The 23,515-nt window shown below is 46.9% G+C and overlaps 1 protein-coding gene across 1 annotated transcript in view; it reads right to left on the bottom strand.

Moving 5' to 3' along the window:
- The window catches only part of LOC144603538 (protein shisa-like-1), a 110,284-nt gene extending 90,853 nt beyond the window's left edge, over positions 1 to 19,431 (bottom strand). The window contains 1 exon segment of the mRNA XM_078416891.1: positions 18,556 to 19,431. The gene's annotated coding sequence lies outside the window, so the exon portion shown is untranslated.
- Between the last annotated feature and the right edge of the window lie 4,084 nt (positions 19,432 to 23,515).

Here is a 23,515-nt window from a genome sequence, read left to right as displayed (position 1 = left end):
CCCGGGGGTGCTGTTGGCTGGACAGTGTAGACCCAGGCACTGTAGGCCCGGGCCCTCTGTAGGTCTGGACAGTGTAGGCTAACGGAATGTGTTCGGGGAGCGGGGCCGAGTGTGTTCGAGTGCGTAGCAACCCGCCTCCCAGCCCGGGGGGGGGGGCGTCATTAATTACAGAACACCCGTAAAAAACCCACGCGGTCACGGGGAGAACGTACAAACTCCGCACAGACAGCACCCGTGGTCGGGATGGAACCCGGGTCTCTGGCGCTGTGAGGCGACCAACTCCCCGTGCCAGCCCCTGGTGTCTGAGATTTGAGACGGTCAGTCCTAGTGCCACCTGATGCTTCAATACACTGGAATCTGTGGAATAACCTCTGTAGCCATCCGCCCCTGCAATCACATCCTCTTTAAGTGTAGCGGCCTGGGTTTGATTACTGTGGCTAGCTCCAGCTGGTGCTAGACACTTGAGACACAGAGGAGCGTGCATCTGCACTAAGCCCAACGCTGGTCTGATTTCCGCCGGCTGATTGCCGTAATCAGGTTAATGCAGTCTTGAGCACAAACTTCCTGTACAATCTCCATCAGCTCGCAGCGCACTGGAAGTGCTAAACACAATTCCTGATCCATTTCTCTAGACAATAGACAATAGACAATAGGTGCAGGAGTAGGCCATTCGGCCCTTCAATCCAGCACCACCATTCAATGTGATCATGGCTGATCATTCTCAATCAGTACCCCGTTCCTGCCTTCTCCCCATACCCCCTGACTCCGCTATCCTTAAGAGCTCTATCTAGCTCTCTCTTGAATGCATTCAGAGAATTGGCCTCCACTGCCTTCTGAGGCAGAGAATTCCACAGATTCACAACTCTCTGACTGAAAAGGTTTTTCCTCATCTCCGTTCTAAATGGCCTACCCCTTATTCTTAAACTGTGGCCCCTGGTTCTGGACTCCCCCAACATTGGGAACATGTTTCCTGCCTCTAACTTGTCCAACCCCTCAACCTCTGCCTCAAGGTTTTTGCTCCACTTACTCCATCTGTTGAATTAATGTCCTATTTTGTGCATATATATCTATATATATTTGGCGGGACTATTTAACATAATAATTCCCAGGGCCCTCAGATGAAAGTTTTTCTGAGGCTGTGTCAGTACAAGAGGAGAAATCGGCACAGGTCAAACGGATGACAAATGCTCGCAGATAAAATGTGCCAGTGGGTCAAAATTTTCAGCAGAAAATGTCATTGCTATAGGCTGGCGTTATAAATTATTCACATTTCAATGTCTGGACAAAAAGCAAAGCAGGCACAAAGTGCTGGAGTAACCCAGTGGGACAGGCAGCATCTCTGGATGGAAGGAGTGGTTGACGTTTCAGGTCGAGACCCTTCACGTTTCTGACCTCGACCCAACCCAAAACGTCACCCGTTCATTCTCTCCAGAGATGGGTGGGGGGTGGGGGGGAGGTTGATTGGTAGATGGGTGGGGAAAGTGACAAAGATTAGAGGTGGAAAGGAAATGAAAGGGTGTCAGACAAACGGGGCGATCGCGGTGGCGCAGCGGTAGAGTTGCTGCCTTACAGCGCTTGCAGCGCCGGAGACCCGGGTTCGATCCCGACTGCGGGTGCTGTCTGTACGGAGTCTACGCTTGGTATCGCCGATGTACAGGAGCCCACCTCAGGAGTACCGCATGCAGTGGGTGAGGTTAGAGGAGGTACATGTGAACCTCTGTCCTTGTATGGAAAACCTCATCTTGGGAGCAGATGCGTGGGAGACAGATGAATTGAGAGTAGGGGATAGCATCTTTGCAAGAGACAGAGTCATAAGGTCACAAGGCCATAAGTGGTAGGAGCCGAATTAGGCCATTCGGCCCATCAAGTCTATTCCACCATTCAATCTTGGCTGATCGATTTCCCCCTCCTAACCCCATTCTCCTGCCTTCTCCCTATAACCCCTGACACCCGTACTAATCAAGAATCTATCTATCACTGCTTTTAAAATATCCAATGACTTGGCCTCCACAGCCGTCTGTGGCAAAGAATCCCACAGATTCACCACCCGGGTGGGTAGGTTGAGGGGGGACCTCATTGGAACGTACAGAATAATGAAAGGCATGGATAGAATGGATGTGGAGAGGATGTTTCCACTGGTGGGAGAGTCTGGGCCCAGAGGTCATAGCCTCAGAATAAAAGGGCGTTCTTTTAGAACGCTGTGAGGAGGAACTTCTTTAGTCAGAGGGTGGTTAATCTGTGGAACTCATTGCCACAGAGGGCTGTGGAGGCCAAGTCAGTGGATATTTTTAAGGCTGAGATAGACAAATTCTTGATTAGAACGGGCGTCAAGGGTTATGGGAAAAAGGCAGGAAAATGGGATTAGGAGGCAGAGATCAGCCATGATTGAATGGCGGAGTGGACTCGATGGGACAAATGGCCTAATTCTACTCCTATAACTTGTGAACTTGTGAAGCTGTGGTAGAAATGTTGGTGAAGATAACATCATAGTTCAGTCAAGCCTTTAATGAGATTACGTTGGAGATTAAATGCAGATAGACAATAGACAATAGATCTAAAAATACACTCTAAAGTAACGTGATCCATTTATTCTGACAGGGATTCAATTATCAGGAATTGTATAAATAAGTTGTGACTTTTTAAATTAATCAGAATAATCTAGATTAATGCAAAACCCATTAATAGTTTGGAGTGTTTCAATTTCAATTACTCAGTGTCACACTCTGTGTTGCGGAGCAGCTTTGATCTTATTAATATAGTGGGATAGGTTTGAGGGGCTGAGTGGCCTCCTCCAGCTTTTAATTCATTTGTTTGCACAGCCCAAAGCTATGTCACAACACCTTCTTCAGAGAGTGTGTCCTGTATCACCAGTTTACAATCCATATACTGGCTAATCGGTATCGTTCAAGATTATACAATTGGCAGTTTAGTTTAACCCAGAGGTATGAATATTGATTTCGCTACCTTTAAGTAACCTGTGGTTTCCCTCTCTCTCCATCCCCCCACCACCCAAGTCACACCGGCTTTTCTCCCTCACCCAGCTACACCTAACAATGATATGTTTCCTTCAAGTGTTGGAAGGAACTGCAGATGCTGGTTTAAACCGAAGATAGACACAAAATGCTGGAGTAACTCAGCGGGACAGGCGTCATCTCTGGAGAGAAGGAATGGGTGATGTTAAGGGTCGAGGCCCTTCTTCAGACTGATTGTCTGATAGCAGAGATGCTGCCTGTCTCGCTGAGTTACTCCAGCATTTTGTGTCTGTTTCCTTTATCATCGTTACTGGGACTCATGTTGTTGACCTCCCCGTGGTGAGCCCTGTCAAGTGACCTCGGTCAGGCAAACGACAACAAACAGAGGCAGCAGAAGCAGAAGCAGCTTCATAACTTCTGCTGCCTCAAACGCAAGAAGGAGAAGATCATCGTTACTTAGTTTGCATATCTTTCATTTATTTGTTCTATATCTCTCTCTACCTCATCATCTATGCCTCTCGTTTTGCTTCCCCCCACCGACTCTCATTCCGAAGAAGAGTCTCGACCCGAAACGTCACCCGTTCCTTCTCTCCACAGATGCTGCCTGTCCCGCTGAGTTACGCCAGCTTTTTGTGTCTATCTTTTTGTGTCTATCTTTAGTTTAACGTGACCCAGCTCGGTGCTGTTGCTCTGCAATCCAATTCTTAGAATTTTGTTCAAATAATTCACGTAGATATTGTGCAGACAGCAAACGGTTGATGTTTCTCATGCTGTTGGCCTCTGCTGGACGTGCGGAGGTCCGTAGCTCAAAATTATTTCCAATAGACAATAGGTGCAGGAGGAGGCCATTCAGCCCTTCGAGCCAGCACCGCCCTTCAATGTGATCATTGCTGATCATTCTCAACCAGTACCTGCCTTCTCCCCATAACCCCTGACTCCGCTATCCTTAAGAGCTCTATCCAGCTCTCTCTTGAATGCACTCGGAGAATTGGCCTCCACTGCCTTCTGAGGCAGAAAATTCCACAGATTTACAACTCTCTGACTGAAAAAGTTTTTCCTCATCTCAGTTCTAAATAGCCGACCCCTTATTCTTAAACTGTGGCCCCTTGTTCTGGTCTCCCCCAACATTGGGAACATGTTTCCTGCCTCTAACGTGTCCAACCCCTTAATAATCTTGTACATTTCGATAAGATCTCCTCTCATCCTTCTAAATTCCAGTGTATACAAGCCTAGTCGCTCCAGTCTTTCAACATATGACAGTCCCGGCATTCTAGAATTACTTTGGAATAAATGAAAGGATAATCCAGGTCCACCACCGATTTTCCGGCACCCTTGGTTCCAGAGCCTTTCCGGATTATCCGATTTGCCGGACCAACAGAGGTCACGGCCTCCGAGAAGAGGCCAACGGTACCGGAACATTCCGCGTAGTCCGCCGAGATACCGGCCCACAAAGGATTTGGAGATGGGCAAAGATTGGGGGTGGGGGGAGTCAGTCTCAGTCTACCCTACGACAGAAGGAGGTGGGGCTGTTATCTGAACTTTACCTGACTTGAATGTTATATCTTTTAACTGATGTACTTTTTACCTGTTCACTCTGGAAGGCTTGTTTGTATTCATGTATCGTCTTTTCTTTGACCTGGGTAGCACGCAATGAAAAGCTTTCTACTGTACCTCGGGACATGTGGCAATAATAAACTAAACTAAACTGATCCCCACCAGAACAGGGTTCTTGTGACTTTGGGATGATTTCAAGAACCCACCCAGATAGCCATCCTCCTTGTTGAGTTTAGTTTATTGTCACGTGTGCTGAGGTACAGTGAAAAGCTTTTATTGCGTGTTAACCAGTCAACGGAAAGACAATGCATGATCACAATCGAGCCATTCACAGTGTACAGATACCTGATACAGGGAATAACGTGAATAACGTTTAGTGCAAGATCAAGCCAGATAAGTCTGATCAGAGATAGTCCGAGGGTTCCCAATGAGGTGGGTGGTAGGTCTGGCAGTCTCGGGATTGGAGAATGGACAGATCTGAGAGGAGATTTAGACGAGCATAGTTTAGTTTAGTATAGTTTAGTTTAGAGAGTCAGTGTGGAACAGGCCCTTCGGCCCACTGAGACCCCACCGACCAACGATCCCCACACACTTACACCATCCTACACACACTAGGGGCACTATTACATTGGAACACCCACGTGGTCACGGGGAGAACGTACAAACTCCGTACAGACAGCACCCGTAGTCGGGATAGAACCCGGGCCTCAGGTGCGGTAAGGGCTGTAAGGCAGCAACTCTACCACTGCACCACCATGGCGCACTACAACTTCTTTGATCGATTACTTCAGCACAGAGCAGACTTAGCACTGGGACTCTGATATCTTTGGCTCCATGCCTCTATCAAATGAGAGGATTGTAAAAACACCCTTCAGAACAATTCACATCGAAGGTGCTGATTTGAATAATTGTTGGAGTCCATTATCCTGAGCCAAGACCGCACTGAGGGAATACTGAACAAAAATGTCACGTTTATGTGTAGGAAGGAACTGCAGTGATGGTTTACACCAAAGACAGACACAAATGTGCTGGAATAACTCAGCAGGACGGGCAGCATCTCTGGAGAGAAGGAATGGGTGACCTTTCGGGTCGAGACCCTTCTTCAGACAGAGTCTGGGGAGAGGGAGACACAGAGATAAGGAAGGGTAAGGTGTGAAAACGAGACATCAAAAGAGATGCGGATTAAGGAAAATGGTGAATAGATCATTGTTGGCTAGGAGAAGGACTGGACAAGCTGGATGCAGAAAAAAATGTTCCCAATGTTGGGGGAGTCCGGAACCAGGGGCCACAGTCTTAGAATAAAGGGGAGGCCATTTAAAAACTGAGGTGAGAAAAAAACCTTTTCACCCGGAGAGTTGTGAATTTGTGGAATTCTCTGCCACAGAGGGCAGTGGAGGTCAATTCACTGGATGGATTTAAAAGAGTTAGATAGAGCTCTAGGGGCTAGTGGAATCAAGGGATATGGGGAGAAGGCAGGCACGGGTGACTGATTGTGGATGATCAGCCATGATCACAATGATTGGCGGTGCTGGCTCGAAGGGCCAAATGGCCTCCTCCTGCACCTATTTTCTATCTATGTTTCTAGAAGGTGACAACAAAGCAAACTGAGATAAAAGGTAACCGGGCACAGTCAGACTGGTCGGAGAAGTGGGAAGGGGGAGGGATGGAGAGAGAGAGGGAAGGCAAGCATTACTTGAAGTTGGAGAAGGTTAATATTAATACCGCTTGGCTGTCATGTACTTGTGGACCAGCAGTTTCCTAATGCTCTCACCTTCTGTATGCGATGAACCGTATTTTGTATACTTAAAAAAAACCACGCCAGGTCTTAAATGATGTATGCACAAATAGCTTGTTTAAGAACAAAATGTTATTTGCAAGGTCCCTGTTCAGTGCAAACAAATTTCAAGTAACTCTAACAGCTAAATTAAACTGTGCAATTAAATTAATTCACGTTCTGTGCTGTGTTTCGTGGCCTGGGAGTTTGACTCGAGATATCAGCCAAGGCTTGTTGTGCTCAGTGTCAGCAGCAATGTTTTTGTGCCGTGATTGTGACATGGAGAGACACAGGGAACATCCAAAGCCCAGCCCAGTGGGTGTCTGCATTGTATATGTCAATGTTGGCCCTTGCCAGCCTTTGAATTAAAGACTTCATCTGAATTGTGCTCAGATCTTTCCAGCGTTCCAGGTGGCACAGCGGTAGAGTTGCCGCCTTACAGCGCCAGAGACCCGGGTTCGATCCTGACTGCGGGCGCTGTCTGTACGGAGTTTGTACGTTCTCCCCGTGACCTGCGTGGGTTTTCCCCGGGAGCTCCGGTTTCCCCCCACTCAATAGACAATAGACAATAGACAATAGGTGCAGGAGGAGGCCATTCGGCCCTTCGAGCCAGCACGGCCATTCAATGTGATCAGGGCTGATCATTCTCAATCAGTACCCCGTTCCTGCCTTCTCCCCATACCCCCTGACTCCGCTATCCTTAAGAGCTCTATCTCGCTCTCTCTTGAATGCATTCAGAGAATTGGCCTCCACTGCCTTCTGAGGCAGAGAATTCCACAGATTCACAACTCTCTGACTGAAAAAGCTTTTCCTCATCTCAGTTCTAAATGGCCTACCCCTTATTCTTAAACTGCGGCCCCTTGTTCTGGAAAGACGTGCAGGTTTGCAGGTTAATTGGCTTCGGTAAAATTGTACATTATCCCTAGTGTGCGTAGGATAGTGTTACTGTGCGGGGATCGCTGGTCGGCGCGGATTCGGTGGGCCGAAGGGCCTGCTTCCCCGCTGTGTCTCTAAACTAAACTTAGGCTCGTGAGTGTAGGATAGTGTTAGTGTGCGGGGATCGCTGGTCGGCGCGGACTCGGTGGGCCGAAGGGCCTGTCTCTAAACTAACCTAAACTAAACGAAGTTTCAAGAGGCACAAAAATAATGAGTGGGTCCTAATCCCTTTTCTCCCCCCTTCCCTACTTTGAATGAAACATGTCACCTATTCACGCATTTTACACCCAAGTCACAGAAATGGCAACGTCACTCAAACTACTCTTGCGGCAGCTTCCCATGGGAATCAGATTCACAGCCTTTCTAGTCAAGAGCTGAAATATTCAGCTACCTTTACGACTTCAGAGCTGTGAATGTATAATGAAAGTAGTTTCTCTTTGCTTGCCAACATGGTCTATCTAAAGCATTCCCTCACAACCTCCTCTCAGGGTCCCTGACCTAGAAAGCACCACATGTCTCTCTCCAGTTTCTTTCCCATCTCAGTTCAGTTCAGTTTATTGCCACGTGTACCGAGGTACCGTGAAAAGCTTTTGTTGCGTGCTAACCAGCCAGCGGAAAGACAATACACGATTACAATCGAGCCATTTGCAGTGTACAGGTGCACGATAAAGGAATAATATAAGAAAATAACTGCAGATGCTGGTACAAATCGAAGGTATTTATTCACAAAATGCTGGAGTAACTCAGCAGGTCAGGCAGCATCTCAGGAGAGAAGGAATGGGTGACGTTTCTTTCAGAATGAAGAAGGGTCTCGACCCGAAACGTCACCCATTCCTTCTCTCCTGAAATGCTGCCTGACTTGATAAAGGAATAACATTCAGTACAAGGTAAAGCCGGCAAAGTCCGATCAAGGATAGTCCGAGGGTCACCAATGAGGTAGATAGTAGTTCAGCACGGCTCTCTGGTTGTGGTAGGATGGCTCAGTTGCCTGATAAACAGTTGGGAAGAAACTGTCCCTGAATCTTCCCTCCCCATTCTAATTTCATCTGCTATGATTCCCACCAAATTCTTTGGCACAATTACATTCCCAGTAAATTCCTGGCCACATCAGCTCCCCATTCTGCCACCTCCATGCAAGATGTACCGAAAATGGTTCTTTCTCCTCAGTAATTGTCCCTCTCCCTGTCAAAGGTAGTGCCATTAACTCACTTTATTCCCAAAGTCACTTTAAATTCCTGTTCCAATTCCAACTTAGTTCACTGCCACAGAAGGCAGTGGAGGCCAATTCACTGGATGTTTTCAAGGCAGAGTTCAATTTAGCTCTTCGGGCTAAAGGAATCAAGGGATATGGGGGAAAAGCAGGAACGGGGTACTGATTTTAGATGATCAGCCATGATCACATTGAATGGTGGTGCCAGCTCGAAGGGCCGAATGGCCTACTCCTGTACCTATGTTTCTATGCTTCTAAACCGAAGATAGACTCAAAAGGCTGGAGTAACTCAGCGGGACAGGCAGCATCTCTGGAGAGAAGGAATGGGTGACGTTTCGGGTCGAGACCCTTCTTCAGACTGGCTATGGATTAGGGAAACGAGAGATATAGGCGATGTAGAGAGATAAAAAACAAAAAAGTAACGATGATAGAGGGATAGAGAGAGAGGGAATGCTGGGGCTAGCTGAAGTGAGAGAAATCAATATTCATACCACTGGGCTGTAAAGTTTATAGAGTCGTAGAATCATATAGTTCAGATACAGCCGACCAGCGATCCCCACACACTAACACTTGCCTACACACGCTGTAGCCACTTTCTATAGTCCCCGCTCACGTACAAAACACCAGGATTGATTGCATCTGCAGGCTTCATGGAATAAGAGGCACATTCGGAAATAATGACAAAGAGATCTCTCCTGAAAGACTTTAAATACTGAGATATATTGTGCCTGACTGCCGTCTGATGAAGAGTCCTGATGATAGAAACGGGACCATTTGATGTTGGTATAATCTGACTCTCAGATCTCTACCATCATCGCTCTTTGAAGTTTTCTTTTCTTCTCATTTTTGATTGTGTTGAATCCTGAAGGCAGGCAGCTGAGTGCGATTATGCCCTCAGCCACTGTCTTTTGGTCACCATCGATCAGCCACAGAAGCCTTGCTATTTCTCTATGATGGAGTGATACAGCATGGAAACAGGCCCTTCAGCCCAACTTGCCCACACCGGCCATCATGTCCCAGCTACACTCATCCCACCTGCCTGCATTTGGTCCATATCCCTCCAAACCTGTCCTATCCATGTACCTGTCTAACTGCTTCTTAAACGTTGGGATAGTCCCAGCCTCAACTACCTCCTCTGGCAGCTCATTATTCACAAAATGCTAGAGTAACTCAGCAGGTCAGGCAGCATCTCAGGAGAGAAGGAATGGGCAACGTTTCAGGTCGAGACCCTTCTTCAGACTGACGTCAGGGGGTCAGGACAAAGGAAGGATTATAGGTGGAGACAGGAAGACAGTGGGAGATCTGGGAAGGGGGAGGGGAATAGAGGGACAGAGGAACTATCTAAAGTTGGAGAAGTCAATGTTCATACCATTGGGCTGCAAGCTGCCCAGGCTACCTCCATCCTCTGGCAGCTCGTTCCATCCACCCACCACCCCTCAGGTGTGAAAACGTTACCCCTCAGATTCCTATTAAATCTTGTCCACTTCACCTTAAACCTTTGTCTGGTGCCCAGTTCCCCTACACTGGGGAAGAGACTCTGTGCATCTAGAATTGAGGTTGACCTGGGTGTAGCACAAATCAGAAATACAAGGGGAAGATGGCGGAAAATATTCTGTGAGTCAGGCAACATCCATGGGAAGAGAAATGTGGGGTGGAAGGTCTTTCGTTGTGACTTCTCAGCTTAGGTAAGTGTGCGTCAAGCCTGACAGACCTTGTTCTATGTCTCTCTACATCACCGTCTATATCTCCCGTTTTCCTTTCCCCTGATTCTCAGTCTGGAGAAGGGTCTCGATCCGAATCATCACCTATTCTCTTTCTCCAGAGATGCTGCCTGACCCGCTGAGTTACTCCAGCAGTTTGTGCCTACCTTTTGTTTAAACCAGTTCCTTCCTCCCCACGACGAGGTTGTATTTCCTGACTCTCCATCGTTTTCTCTTTAAACTTTAGACTTTGGAGATACAGCGCGGAAACAGGCCCTTCGGCCCACTGAGTCCGTGCCGACCAGTACATTAGCACTATCCTACACACTAGGGACAATTTACAATTTTACCAAAGCCAATTAACCTACAAATCTGTGCGTCTTTAGATTGTAGGAGGAAACCAGAGCACCCGGAGAAAACCCACCCGGTCACGGGGAGAATGTGCAAACTCTATAAAGACAGCATCCATAGTCAGGATTGAACCTGGGTCTCTGGCGCTGTGAGGCAGCAACTCTACCGCTGCGCCACCGTGCCACCCATTACTTTTTGCAACTTCAATGTTCGGTACATATGACAAAAGACTGAACAACTGCTACTCCACCACAGCAGCACAGGCGTAGTGGTAGTTTAGGCTGGTTTATTGTCACGTAACCGAGGTACAGTAAAAAGCTTTTATGTCAGCGGAAAAACTATACATGATGACAATCAAGCCTTCTACATGTGGTCCCTTTTCAAGGTAAGGTGGGGGGGGGAGGGGGTGGTGAATCTGTGGAATTCATTGCCACAGAAGGCTGTGGAGGCCAGGTCAATGGATATTTTTAAGGCCGAGATAGATAGATTCTTGATTAGCATGGGTGTCAGGGGTTATGGGAAGGCAGGGGAATGGGTTTAGGAGGGAGAGATAGATCAGCCATGATTGATCGGCGGAGTAGACTTGATGGGCCAAATGGCCTCATTCTGCTCCTATCCCTTATGGCCTTATGACCTTCCGCCCTCCGAGTCCGCGCCGACCAGCGATCCCCGTACACTAGCGCTATTCTACACACGAGAGACAATGGACCACGGAAGGTCAAATCCTTCTGACCTGATGGTAATGTACTTCTCATCGTTCCATTAAAACAGAACAGCTGGCCTTCCGTGTTGAATAAAAAATGTTCTATTGAAGGAGCAAGGTGATCACCAGTGACTGAGGCACCACATGCTTCTGGCTGTTATAAAGCTACAGGGTGAGTCATTGCAACACCGTCGCTTTAGAATTCCCCAGGAAACCATTTTACCAGAGAATACTATAAAGCGCTTGAAACCGAACACAACAAATCTCCCTTGTCAGCTCATTATGTCGGCACGGTAGCGCAGCGGTAGAGTTGCTGCTTTACAGCGAATGCAGCGCCGGAGACTCAGGTTCGATCCTGACTACGGGTGCTGCACTGTAAGGAGTTTGTACGTTCTCCCCGTGACCTGCGTGGGTTTACTCCAAGATCTTCGGTTTCCTCCCACACTCCAAAGACGTACAGGTATGTAGGTTAATTGGCTGGGTAAATGTAAAAAAAAATTGTCCCTAGTGGGTGTAGGATAGTGTTAATGTACGGGGATCAATGGGCGGCACGGACTTGGAGGGCCGAAAAGGCCTGTTTCCGGCTGTATATATATGATATGATATGATTATCATTCCAACACAATGAGGCAACTACTCGGCTTCCACAAGCTGGCAATTAATGGGACAAAGCTCTGGATTTTGACGCGATAAAAAATATTATGAATTAACATCATTGGGTGCAGGGATATGGGAAAATATCAAGACCGTGAGCCATTCACGCGGCACAGTGGCACAGCGGTGGAGTTGCTGCCTCACAGCACCAGAGACCCGGGTTCCATCCTGACTGCGGGTGCTGTCCGTACGGAGTTCGTACGTTCTCCCCGTGACCGCGTGGGTTTTCTCCGGGTGCTCCGGTTTCCTCCCCACACTCGAAAGACATGCAGGTTTGTAGGTTAATTGGCTTTGGTAAAACTGTAAATTGTTGCCAGCGAGTGTGGGATAGTGTTCGTGTGCGGGGATCGCTGGTCGGCGCGGACTCGGTGGGCCAAAGGGCCTGCTTCCGCGCTGTATCTCTAAGCTGACCTAAACTAAACTAAATTCATAGTTGTGCATTGCTTCTGTATTCCCGGAGTTTCACTCACTGCTGAACAATGCAGAGTATAATTTTGTTGATGGATTCATCTCTCACCCTGGAGCTACTTGGCCCACTTTATTTTACCTTGATCCTGGCAGTGTCATTCTTATTAACACAAATTTGAATAGTAATCTCGGAGAAAAATTGACTGTTGGTTTCCTCTGTGGAAAAGTTAAGATCCACCTTCTGAAGAAGGGTCCCTGACCCGAAACATCACCTTATCCATGTTCTCCAGGGATGCTGCCTGACCCCCTTAGTTACTCCAGCACTTTGTGTGGGGTTTTTTTTGTAAGCCAGCATCTACAGTTCTTCCTTTCTACTCTAAGATTCTCAGCACTTTTTCAGGCGGCACGGCGGTAGAGTTGCTGCCTCACAGCGCCAGAGACCCGGGTTCGATCCTGACTACGGGTGCTGTCTGTACGGGGTTTGTATGTTCTCCCCATGACCTGCGTGGGTTTTCTCCGGTTGCTCCGGTTTCCTCCCACACTCCAAAGACGTGCAGTTTTGGAGGTTAATTGGCTTTGGTAAAAAAATCGCAAATCGTCCCTAGTGTGTGTGTAGGATGGTGCTAGTGTACGGGGTGATTGCTGGTCGGCACGGACTCGGTGGGCCGAAGGGCCTGTTTCCGTGCTCTCTCCCTAAACGAAACGTATAAGATTATTAAGAGGTTGGACACGTTAGAGGCAGGAAACATGTTCCCAAAGTTGGGGGAGTCCAGAACAAGGGGCCACAGTTTAAGAATAAGGTGTAGGCCATTTAGAACGGAGATGAGGAAAAACGTTTTCAGTCAGAGAGTTGTGAATCTGTGGAATTCTCTGCCTCAGAAGGCAGTGGAGGCCAATTCTCTAAATGCATTCAAGAGAGAGCTAGATAGAGCTCTTAAGGATAGCGGAGTCAGGGGGTATGGGGAGAAGGCAGGAACGGGGTACTGATTGAGAATGATCAGCCATGATCACATTGAATGGTGGTGCTGGCTCGAAGGGCCGAATGGCCTCCTCCTGCACCTATTGTCTATTGTCTAAAGCTGATTCTCAGTGTAGAATAAGCCGAATGTGAAGAAGTAACTTTTTGTGTGCTTGTCGTGTAGAGTGATCTTATTGAGTTAGATGACCCAACATCACTGCGTTCCCCTCTGTAGGCTGCAAGAGAGGAGTTACAATTGAATCCTTGCAGAGCTAGGCAGGGGTGGCCCGATCCTGTTCATTCTGCATCTACTCTGAATTTCTGAAAGCAGAAGGGGTGTCTTTAAAACTCCAGGCTGCTATTCTACATATCATGGGAATGCATTGATATCGAGGATTAAACTGTTTCGGTTCATTGTGAACTGATTAGCTCATTGTTAGGTCACATCTCATGAATACAAGGAAGACATTTTGTAAAAACCACAGCTCAGTTACTGAAGCCAGCAGGCTCACTATGATGGCTATTGATAGTTATATTGGATATAATGCATACAATGCTAGTAATACTAGTAACTATAATATCTATACTATAATATTGTACTATTATTGTTGGTTTGTTTTTATGTGTGCGTGTATAAAAATATATAGAGATATATATATCTATCTGTGTACAGATATGTTTATTGAGCATGTGCATATATACACACACACACTTTTTTCTCTCCTTTATTACATTGTTTACAGTGCACTATGTTTACATATTCTGGTGTGCTGCTGCAAGTAAGAATTTCATTGTTCAATATGGGACATATGACAGTAAAATACTATTGACTCTCCATACTAATAATCTTTAAAACTGACAAAACAAATATATTAGACACAAAAAGCTCTAGTTACTCAGCGGGACAGGCAGCATCTCTGGGGAAAAGGGATAGGCGATGTCTCGGGTCAAGACCCTTCTTCATAGAAACATAGAAAATAGGTGCAGGAGTAGGCCATTCAGCCCTTTGAGCCAACACCGCCATTCAATATGATCATGGCTGATCATCCAAAATCAGTACCCCACCCCTGCTTTCTCCTCGTATCCCTTGAGTCCGTTAGCCCTAAGAGCTAAATCTAACTCTCTCTTGAAAACATCCAGTGAATTGCCCTCCGCTGCCTTCTGTGGCAGAGAATTCCACACATTTACAACTCTTTGGGTGAAAAGGTTTTTCCTCATCTCAGTTCTAAATGGCCTACCCCTTATTCGTAAACTGTGACGCCTGGTTCTGGACTCCCCCCAACATGAGGACCATTTTTTCTGCATCTAGCCTGTCCAAACCCTTAAGAATTTTATATCTTTCTATAAGATCCACTCCCATCCTAAATTCCAGTGAATACAAGCCCAGTCGATCCATTCAGACTGAGAGTCAGGGGAAAAGTGAATGGGAGATATAGATGGTACTTCGGACAAATGAATGAAAGATATGCGGAAAGCAATGATAATGAAGGAAATGGGGTAAAGTGATAATGAAAATAAAGATGTAATTGAACTATTCCTGAATCAAATGCTTAGCCCAGAAGCATTTAAACATATTCCAGTGTCTTTGAATACCTCTTTGCCATATACTTTGTAGTTTGAATCAGGAACTTTGAGTGAAAGATTATTTAGTGTATTTTTTAAAAAGATTGGGAACTTTACAGTTTTCATGCTGATTGATTTACATTTTTTTCTAGATTTTTAGATTTAGAGATACAGCGCGGAAACAGGCCCTTCGGCCCACCGAGTCCGCGCCGCCCAGCGATCCCCGCACACTGGATTTGTATTTGATACAATCTTTAACCTTTGAGCTTCTCCATACAATTCAGCCAGTCTTCTGTCTCAACTCCCTTCCCACTCACCTGTGTAATTTAATTAAGCTAATTTTGTAATGGTTACTCATATGTACAGGTATCGCACAACTCTTATACTCTGGAAGATCTTATTGTGTAGACACAAAATGCTGGAGTAACTCAGCGGGACAGGCAACATCTCTGGAGAGAAGGAACAGCTGACATTTCGGGTTGAGACCCTTCTTCAGACTGAGTCAGGAATGAGGGAGACATAGAGATATGTTTAGTTTAGTTTATTGTCACGTGCACCGAGGTACAGTGAAAAGCTTTTGTTGCGTGCTAACCAGTCAGCGGAAAGACAATACATGATTACAATCGAGCCATTCACAGTGTATAGATACATGTTACGGGAATAATGTTTAGTGCAAGGTAAAACCAGTAAAGTCTGATCAAAGATAGTCCGAGGGACACCAAAGAGGTAGATAGTAGTTCAGGACTGCTCTCTGGTTGTGGTAGGATGGTTCAGTTGCCTGATAACAGCTGGGAAGAAGCTGTCCCTGAATCTGGGGGTGTGCGTTTTCACACTTCTGTACCTTTTGCCCGATGGGAGAGGGGAGAAGAGGGAGTGGCCGGGGTAAGACTGGTCCTTGATTATGCTGCTGGCCTTGCCGAGGCAGCGTGAGGTGTAGATGGAGTCAATGGAAGGGAGGTTGGCTTGTGCGATGGTCTGGGCTACGTCACTGTGTTGCCGCATAAACAATCACCAGGTTTGTGTAGCGCAAGTCAATCGTACAAAAAAAACGTGAAACAAGATCAGATTTCCAATGTCTCTTTTACAATATCAGTTCGCTCCCCTCAAAGTTCTTTGTTGTTCCAACTCGTGTCTCCTCACAATTGGCGGCCTCATTTGTTTCACATCTCGCGGTGACAATATATTTTTCATAGCAGTGCATGGATGGTCACCTCCTGAGCTAGATTATAGTGGTTCACCTTGAATATTGACAGCCTGGTTGCTAACGGCGCTGGGAGATGGCGACTATTTTCCTGAGCACAGTGCAGGCAAAACCTTCAGATTCTTCTGCTTGGCTGTCTGTTCCGGAGTTGTTTCTGTCATGAAAATACCTGGTGTGCAGGAAGGAACTGCAGATGCTAGTTTACACCGAAGATAGACACAAAATGCTGGAGTAACTCAGCGGGTCAGGCAGCATCTCTGGAGAGAAGGAACGGGTGACGTTTTGGGTCGAGTCCGAAGAAGTGTCTCGACCCGAAATGTCACCCTTTTCTCCAGAGATGCTACCTGACACGCTGATTTACTCTAGCTTTTTGTGTCTATCATGATAATATCTGGTTTAGAAGACTTACTTACTACCGTACCATCTACCTTATCTAAATAAACCCCAATGACTGGGTTGAATTGATATGGAATGGTAGGGTGCAAGGTGTGAAAACGAGGGATCAAAGGGGATGAGGTTCAAGGAAAATGGGACGTGGTCTAGCAGTATTGAGGAGTTACAATTTACTTCAACTTTCTGTTGTGAAAGGAAATATTTAGACATTTATCAAGAGAGCAGCTGTTAGTGTCCTCCTCCATTCTAAATGCAGTGATCAGCACTCCATAATAATAATTGTTAAGTCATTGTTAAGTCATAATTGCCGTCATAGGATCATAGAGTCTTGGAGTGATAAGGCGTGGAAACAGGCCCTTCGGCCCAACTTGCCCATACCGGCCAACTTGTCCCAGCTACACCAGTCCCACCTGCCCGCGTTTGTTCCATACCCCTCCAGGCCTGTCCTATCCATGTACCTGTCTATGAAGGAACTGCAGATGCTGGTTTAAACCAAAGATAGATACAAAATGCTGGAGTAACTCAGCGTCTCTGGAGAGAGGGAATGGATGACGTTTTGGGTTGAGACCCTTCTTCAGACTTGTCGAACTGTTTCTTAAACGTTGGGATAGTCCCTGCCTCAACTACCTCCTCTGGCAGTTTGTTCCATACACCCACCGCCCTTTGTGTGAAAAGCTACCCCTCAGATTCCTATGAAATCTTTTGCCCTTCACCTTAAACCTATGTCGTCTGGTCCTCGATTCCCCTACTCTGGGCAGGAGACTCGGTTGCGTCTACCCAATCTATTCCCCTCATGTTAGTCGTTGATGATAACGTGCGGGTCACCAGATGTGACCCAGGGGGAGCCTTGAAAAGGGATTGTTGTTGAACATGTTTTTCAAGAGCATTATTTCCGTTCAGTGATCACTGCGGTGAAGGATGTTTTAAACCAGGCTGGGTATTCTCCCAAAGTGTCCCCGCCTCCAACATTGTTGTCAGATCTGGAAGATTGGAAACACTAAATCCAGTTTGTGAAGCGGTACACTGAGCATCATTCTGACTCCTAGAAAGAGCACTTAAACCCCCCACCTGAAGAACCCCCCCCAACTGCTTCATAGCAACCCACTTGGTTCCTTTGATTGCTCCTCATGTAACCTGCATCACTACACGCATCTGTTTTCCCCATGGGTGGGAAGGAACTGCAGATGCTGGTTTACACTGCATCTCTGGAGAGAAGGAATGGGTGGCGTTTCGGGTCGAGACCCTTCTTCAGACTTTCCCCTCCATCCCTCTCAAATAGCCATGGATTTTATTTGTGCTTCACATCCAATGTCTAATTCTAACTACACTTTAAATCAAAAATGCGATCCTTTGTAAAGAGCATTGAGTTAATTTATATTCTCCGAATGCAACAGGGTATAAATCCATCCAATATTAGTTACACACAAAATGCTGGAGTAACTCAGCATTCAGGCAGCATCTCTGGAGAGATGGAATAGGAGACGTTTCGGGTCGAGACCCTTCTTCAGACTGACAGTCAGGGGAGAGGGTAACTAGGGATATGATAAGATATAAAGAAAAAATGAATGAAAGGTGTAAAAATAACAAACTATCTGCAGTTCCTTCCTACACATACTAGACACCCCTCTGTGGGTCTTATAAGGCACAGAAAACAGATTTTAAACGTACTATAAGCCACTGAATACAAAACCTACACAACAACAGAAAGTGAACCCAGCCCATCCCACATATGTTACATCTCTGAGAGAGATAGTTCTGTAAAAGCACAGAGAGATTCTAAACGTAGACAGGAATCAAGGACTCCACCAATTAGCACATCATACCAGGCACCATTTGTAGACTTCAGACAAGGCAACTCTGATTGAGGTGTCACCAAACAGGGGGCTATGGGTGTTTGAGGCGACAGTCATGTAAATTCCACGAAGAATAGACAGCAAACTGCGATAGAGATTTACCCGGAGCCTGTGTCTTGTACAGTTTGCAGCGTCCCAGCCAGACTGCATGCCTATGTTAAGAGGAGATAATGTATCTTACTTGGGTAAACTTTGTCACCCAATAACTACACTCCCATCACCACGGCAACAATCTCTGGTAGTTGGCAGAAGAAGCAGTTTCACAGCACAATAAGACAAGGGGGGAAAAAGCTTCAATAAAGGACAAAAGAAAAAATGTCAGTACCTGTTAGCGTTAAGTTGTTGATAGTCGAGGCTGTAGCTTGGCTGCTGTCTGAAATGGTACCTCGGGAAATCTGTGAATTGAGCTTCTTTTTTAAAAAAAAAAATCTTCCTGATGATCTTCTTAATCCATTTCTGGTCCACGTCCAGTTGCAAGGGAGTGCGGAATCAAACGGGACAGCCCTGAAAGATGGCTCAGCTGTGAGTTGTGGGTGTTCCAGGTTGCAAAGCTGACATGGACAGATCAAAGCAGTGCTGGCAGGGGACTCTGTGATCACAGCTCAGGCCAGGGCAGGCGGGCTTGGCAACACAGTGTGTTCTAGGTCCCGGGTTCACCCCTCGCTTCAACACAACAGCCCCCCAAAAAGTGTTGAAGTCTGGCTTTTTCCCCCTTGTCCTTCTCAACAACGAGTCCACCAGTACACCTGACTCTGTCCTTCTTGGCTGTAGGTGTGTGTGTGTGTATGTGTGTGTGTGTGTAAGTGTGTATGAGTGTGTGTGTGTGTGTGTGAGTGTGAGTGTGTGGTGTGAGAGAGTGTGTGTGAGTGTGTGTGTGTGTGTGTGTGTGTGTGTGTGTGTGTGAGTGTGTGGTGTGAGAGTGTGTGTGTGTGTGTGTGTGAATGAGTGTGCCTCTCTCTTTGTCGTTTGCTTATGTTACTCTTCACTGAGAGCAGCTCTTTCCTTTTGATAAATAATAAATTCAAATGAAAGACATCCAAGATCTGCAGGCAGACAGCCACAGGCACCCAGAGCTGGCTGGGAATGGGAGGAGAAGTCGCAAAAGATTCCTGATGCAGCTGCTAAGATTTCAAATAGTCTGCTGGCTGGCGCTGTGTGATCAGTTCAGCTTGCTTGCTCTCTCTCTCTCTCTCTCTCTCTCTCTCTCTCTCTCTCTCTCTCCCCCTCCCTCTCTCCCCCTCTCTCACTCACTGCCTCTCTGTCCTTCTCTTCCTCTCTCTCTCTCTCTCTCTCTCTCTCTCTCTCTCTCCCTCTCTCTCTCTCCCTCTCTTCCCCTCTCTCTCTCACTCACTGCCTCTCCCTCCCTCTCTCCCCTCTCTCTCTCTCTCTCTCTCTCTCTCTCTCTCTCTCTCTCTCTCTCTCTCTCTCTCCCTCTCTCCCTCCCTCTCTCCCCCTCTCTCACTCACTCACTGCCTCTCTCACCTTCTCTTCCTCTCTCTCTCTCCCTCCTCTCCCTCTCTCCCTCTCTATCTCTCTCTCCCTTTCTCTCTCCCTCTCTCTCTCACTCCCTCCCTCTCTCCCCTCTCTCTCCCCCTCTCTCTCTCACTCACTGCATTTCTCTCCTCTTCCTCTCTCTCTCCCTCAGTCTCTCTCCCTCAGTCTCTCTCCCTCTCTATCTCTCCCCCTCTCTCTCCCCTCTCTCTCTCTCTCTCTCTCTCTCTCTCTCTCTCTCTCACTCACTCCCTCTCTCTCCTTTTCCTCTCTCTCCCTCCCTCTCTCCCTCTCTCCCTCTCTCTCCCTCCCTCTCTCTCTCTCTCTCTCTCTCTCTCCCTCCCTCTCTCCCTCACACACACGCAACACAATCTCCCTCTCCCGTTGGGAGGAGGGGTTGGGTCGGCAGAGGCAGATGCAAGGCTGTGTGTGTGTGTGTGTGTGTGTGTTTCCGACGGTGAGTAAGGGCATCCCAACTGTAGAAACAGCCGCTGCAAGTGTGCTGCCTTTCACTTTGAAAGATTCAGAGAAGCATCGATTCCATTGATCCTTGCATTGGCCAGAATTTTACTTTGAGGATGAGAATCCAGTTCTGCCTCAGTACTGACTTTTAATTGTCTACTGTTATTTCACTTTCGCTTGCCAATGGAAGAAAAGCACGAATTGAGATTTCAACACGACTTAAAATGTCTTTTTATGCAGATGGACACATTATTTTCTTCATCGACAGGTTTGCCTTTTTTTTAATGTCTTTGTTTTATGGGCATCTTGTCATTCAAAAGCCAAACCCGAGATCCCATTAAGCTGATTACATTCACGCTAGTTATTAAAATATATTGTATGATTTATTCTACACGAATATCGAATATCATGCTAGGCTTCAGTCAGTGAATTACAAGTGGGAATCCCATCTCGTCCTATTGCTGTCAAAGGTGTTCACAGCTTAAAATCAACTGACCTCTGGTGATAATAGCAATCTAAATGACCACCGTTTGGTTTTCCCTTACATGTAAAATCAGCTGGCACGTAAGAAGGAATATTGAACAAGGGTGTACCATACGTAGGAAGGAACTGCAGATGCTGGTTTACACCGAAGATAGACACAGAATGGTAGAGAAACTCAGTGGGTCAGGCAGCATCTCTGGAGAGAAGGAATGGGTGACGTTTCTGGTCGAGACCCTTCTTCAGACTGAGAGTCAGGGGAGGCAGGAACGGGGTACTGACTGAGAATGATCAGCCATGATCACATTGAATGGCTCGAAGGGCCGAATGGCTTCCTCCTGCACCTATTGTCTATTGAGGGAGAGAAAGAGAGAGAGAGATATGGAAGGGTAAGGTGTGAAAAGGAGAAATCAAAGTCCAAGGGAAAAAAGTGTAGCGTAGAGGGTGTACAATGTGGTGAACTGAATGTCATTATCAGAATTACAAACTAGAGATTCCTAGTTACGTTCAGGAAGGAACTGCAGATGCTGGTTTATACCACAGATAGACACAAAATGCTGGTGTAAGTGAGTGGGACAGGCAGCATCTCTGGTCAGAAGGAACGGGTGATATTTTGGGTTGAGACCCTTCCTCAGACCGAGAGTCAGGGAGATATAGAACTGAAGAAGAGTCTCGACCAAAAACGTCACCCACTCCTTCTCTCCAGAGATGCTGCCTGTCCCGCTGAGTTACTCCAGCTTTTTGTGTCTATCTTCCAGACGAAATGAATGGCAGATCTGATGCCCATTACACTCCCCGGCAATCAGCATCTTCAGAGGTGGTGAGAACATCCTCGGTCTTGGCCAATGTTCATCCATCAAACGTCACGAAAACACTCCTGGCCATGAACTCAAGCAAAAAAGGTGGAGAGGGCTGGAAACATTCTGCATGTCAGCACGTGTCTGACCCGTATCGCATGGCAATTGGTTGCAATCTGCTGCCTGCAATTTGCCGCCATCTTTGCTCAATTACAGCAGTCACCTACTTCAGCTGAAGCACCTCATGTGAATGGAAAGCACAAATGGAGAAGAGAACAAAAATAGACACAAAGCGCTGGAGAAACTCAGCGAGTCTAGCCGCACCTCTATAGAACATGGAAAGGTGATAGAAAATAGAAAATAAGTGCATTTGGAGGAGGCCATTTGGCCGTTCGAGCCAGCACCGATGCTTCGGGTCAGAACCCTTCTTCAGACAGAAGAATTGAGCGTGCAAACGCACACCTCCAGTTTCAGAGACAGTTTCTTCCCACTTGTTATCAGGCAACTGAACCATCCTACCACCACTACAGAGCAGTCCTGAACTACCACCTACCTCATTGGAGACCCTTGGACTATCTTTAATCGGATATGAGTGGACTTTATCTTGCACTAAACGTTATTCCCTTTATCCTGCATCTGTACACTGTGAACGGCTCGATTGTAATCACGTGTAGCCGTTTCGTTGACCGGATAGCACGCAACAAAAAGCTTTTCACTTTTCCTCTGTACACATGACAATAAATTAAACTCAACTAAACTAGGACCAATATTCAGTGAAAGGCCTAGATAGAGTGGATGTGGAGAGGATGTTTCTACTAGTGGGAGAGTCTAGGACCAGAGAGAATTAAAGGACGTTCCTTTAGGAAGGAAATGAGGAATCATTTCTTTAGACAGAGGGTGGTGAATCTGTGGAATTCTTTGCCACTGGAGGCTGTGGAGATCGTCAGTGGACATTTTTAAGGCGGAGACAGATAGATTCTTGATTAGTACTGGTGTTATGGGGAGAAGGCGGGAGAATGGGGTTGAGAGGGAGAGATAGATCAGCCACCATTGAATGGCGGAGTAGACTGGATAGGCCGAATGGCCTAATTCTGCTCCTATCACTTGTGAACTTCCGAGTATCGTTCAAAGTGAATTTGTGGTTTACGATGGGAACGGTGCCTCACACTGACCTCCATGAATGGACACAGGGAAGGTGGCGAGACCCATGGGGATTTGTCTAGCTGGCTTGGAACCAGCGTGTGCCTTCTGCTGTGGGTGCCACTAATCATGGCCTGCCCCGGCCATCCACACATTGTTCAGCAAATGATCTCTGATCGGATCGAGGATGGGGAATGCCCAAACATTCCTCAGATTCCTCGCATATTCCCAGGCATTCCATGCAATTCAATCCATACATGGATTTTCTTTTGCAAAATAAATTCAACGTTTATCAGTCCAGGCCACCGCTGGAGTTTGGAGCCGTGGTTTCCAGCTCACCAGTCTCCAGTCCTTCGTTGCTCAATCCAGCCTACTTGGAGGTCAGTGCATCTCATCGACGCACTGCGATGCTAACACTGCATAGTTTAACTTAGTTTAGAGATACAGCGTGGAAACAGGGCCTTCAGAGAGAGTTAGATAGGGATCTTAAGGGTAGCGGAGTCAAGGGGTATGGGGAGAAGGCAGGAACGGGGTACTGATTGAGAATGATCAGCCATGATCACATTGAATGGCGGTGCTGGCTCGAAGGGCCGAATGGCCTCCTCCTGCACCTATTGTCTATTGTCTATTGTCTATTGAGTCCGCGCCGACCAACGATCCCCCATACAAGTTTGCACACCTCACCACCGTAGCGGGCCGGTTGTCAAATAGCGATGAGACGGAGTCCCGAGAGGAGATTGACAACCTCGTGACCAGGTGCGGCCCAAAACGTCACCTATTCCTGTTCTCCAGAGATGCTGCCTGACCCTCTGAGTTACTCCAGCAACTTGTGTCAACCTTTCCCTCAACGTCAGCAAGACAAAGGAGATTGTGATCAACTTCATGAATGGAACTGGGCTTCTTTTCCAGGGTTTT

The sequence above is a fragment of the Rhinoraja longicauda genome, chromosome 20 (assembly GCF_053455715.1).
Source record: "Rhinoraja longicauda isolate Sanriku21f chromosome 20, sRhiLon1.1, whole genome shotgun sequence".
Lineage (NCBI taxonomy): Eukaryota > Metazoa > Chordata > Chondrichthyes > Rajiformes > Arhynchobatidae > Rhinoraja > Rhinoraja longicauda.
This window is presented reverse-complemented; position numbering and strand designations above follow the sequence as displayed.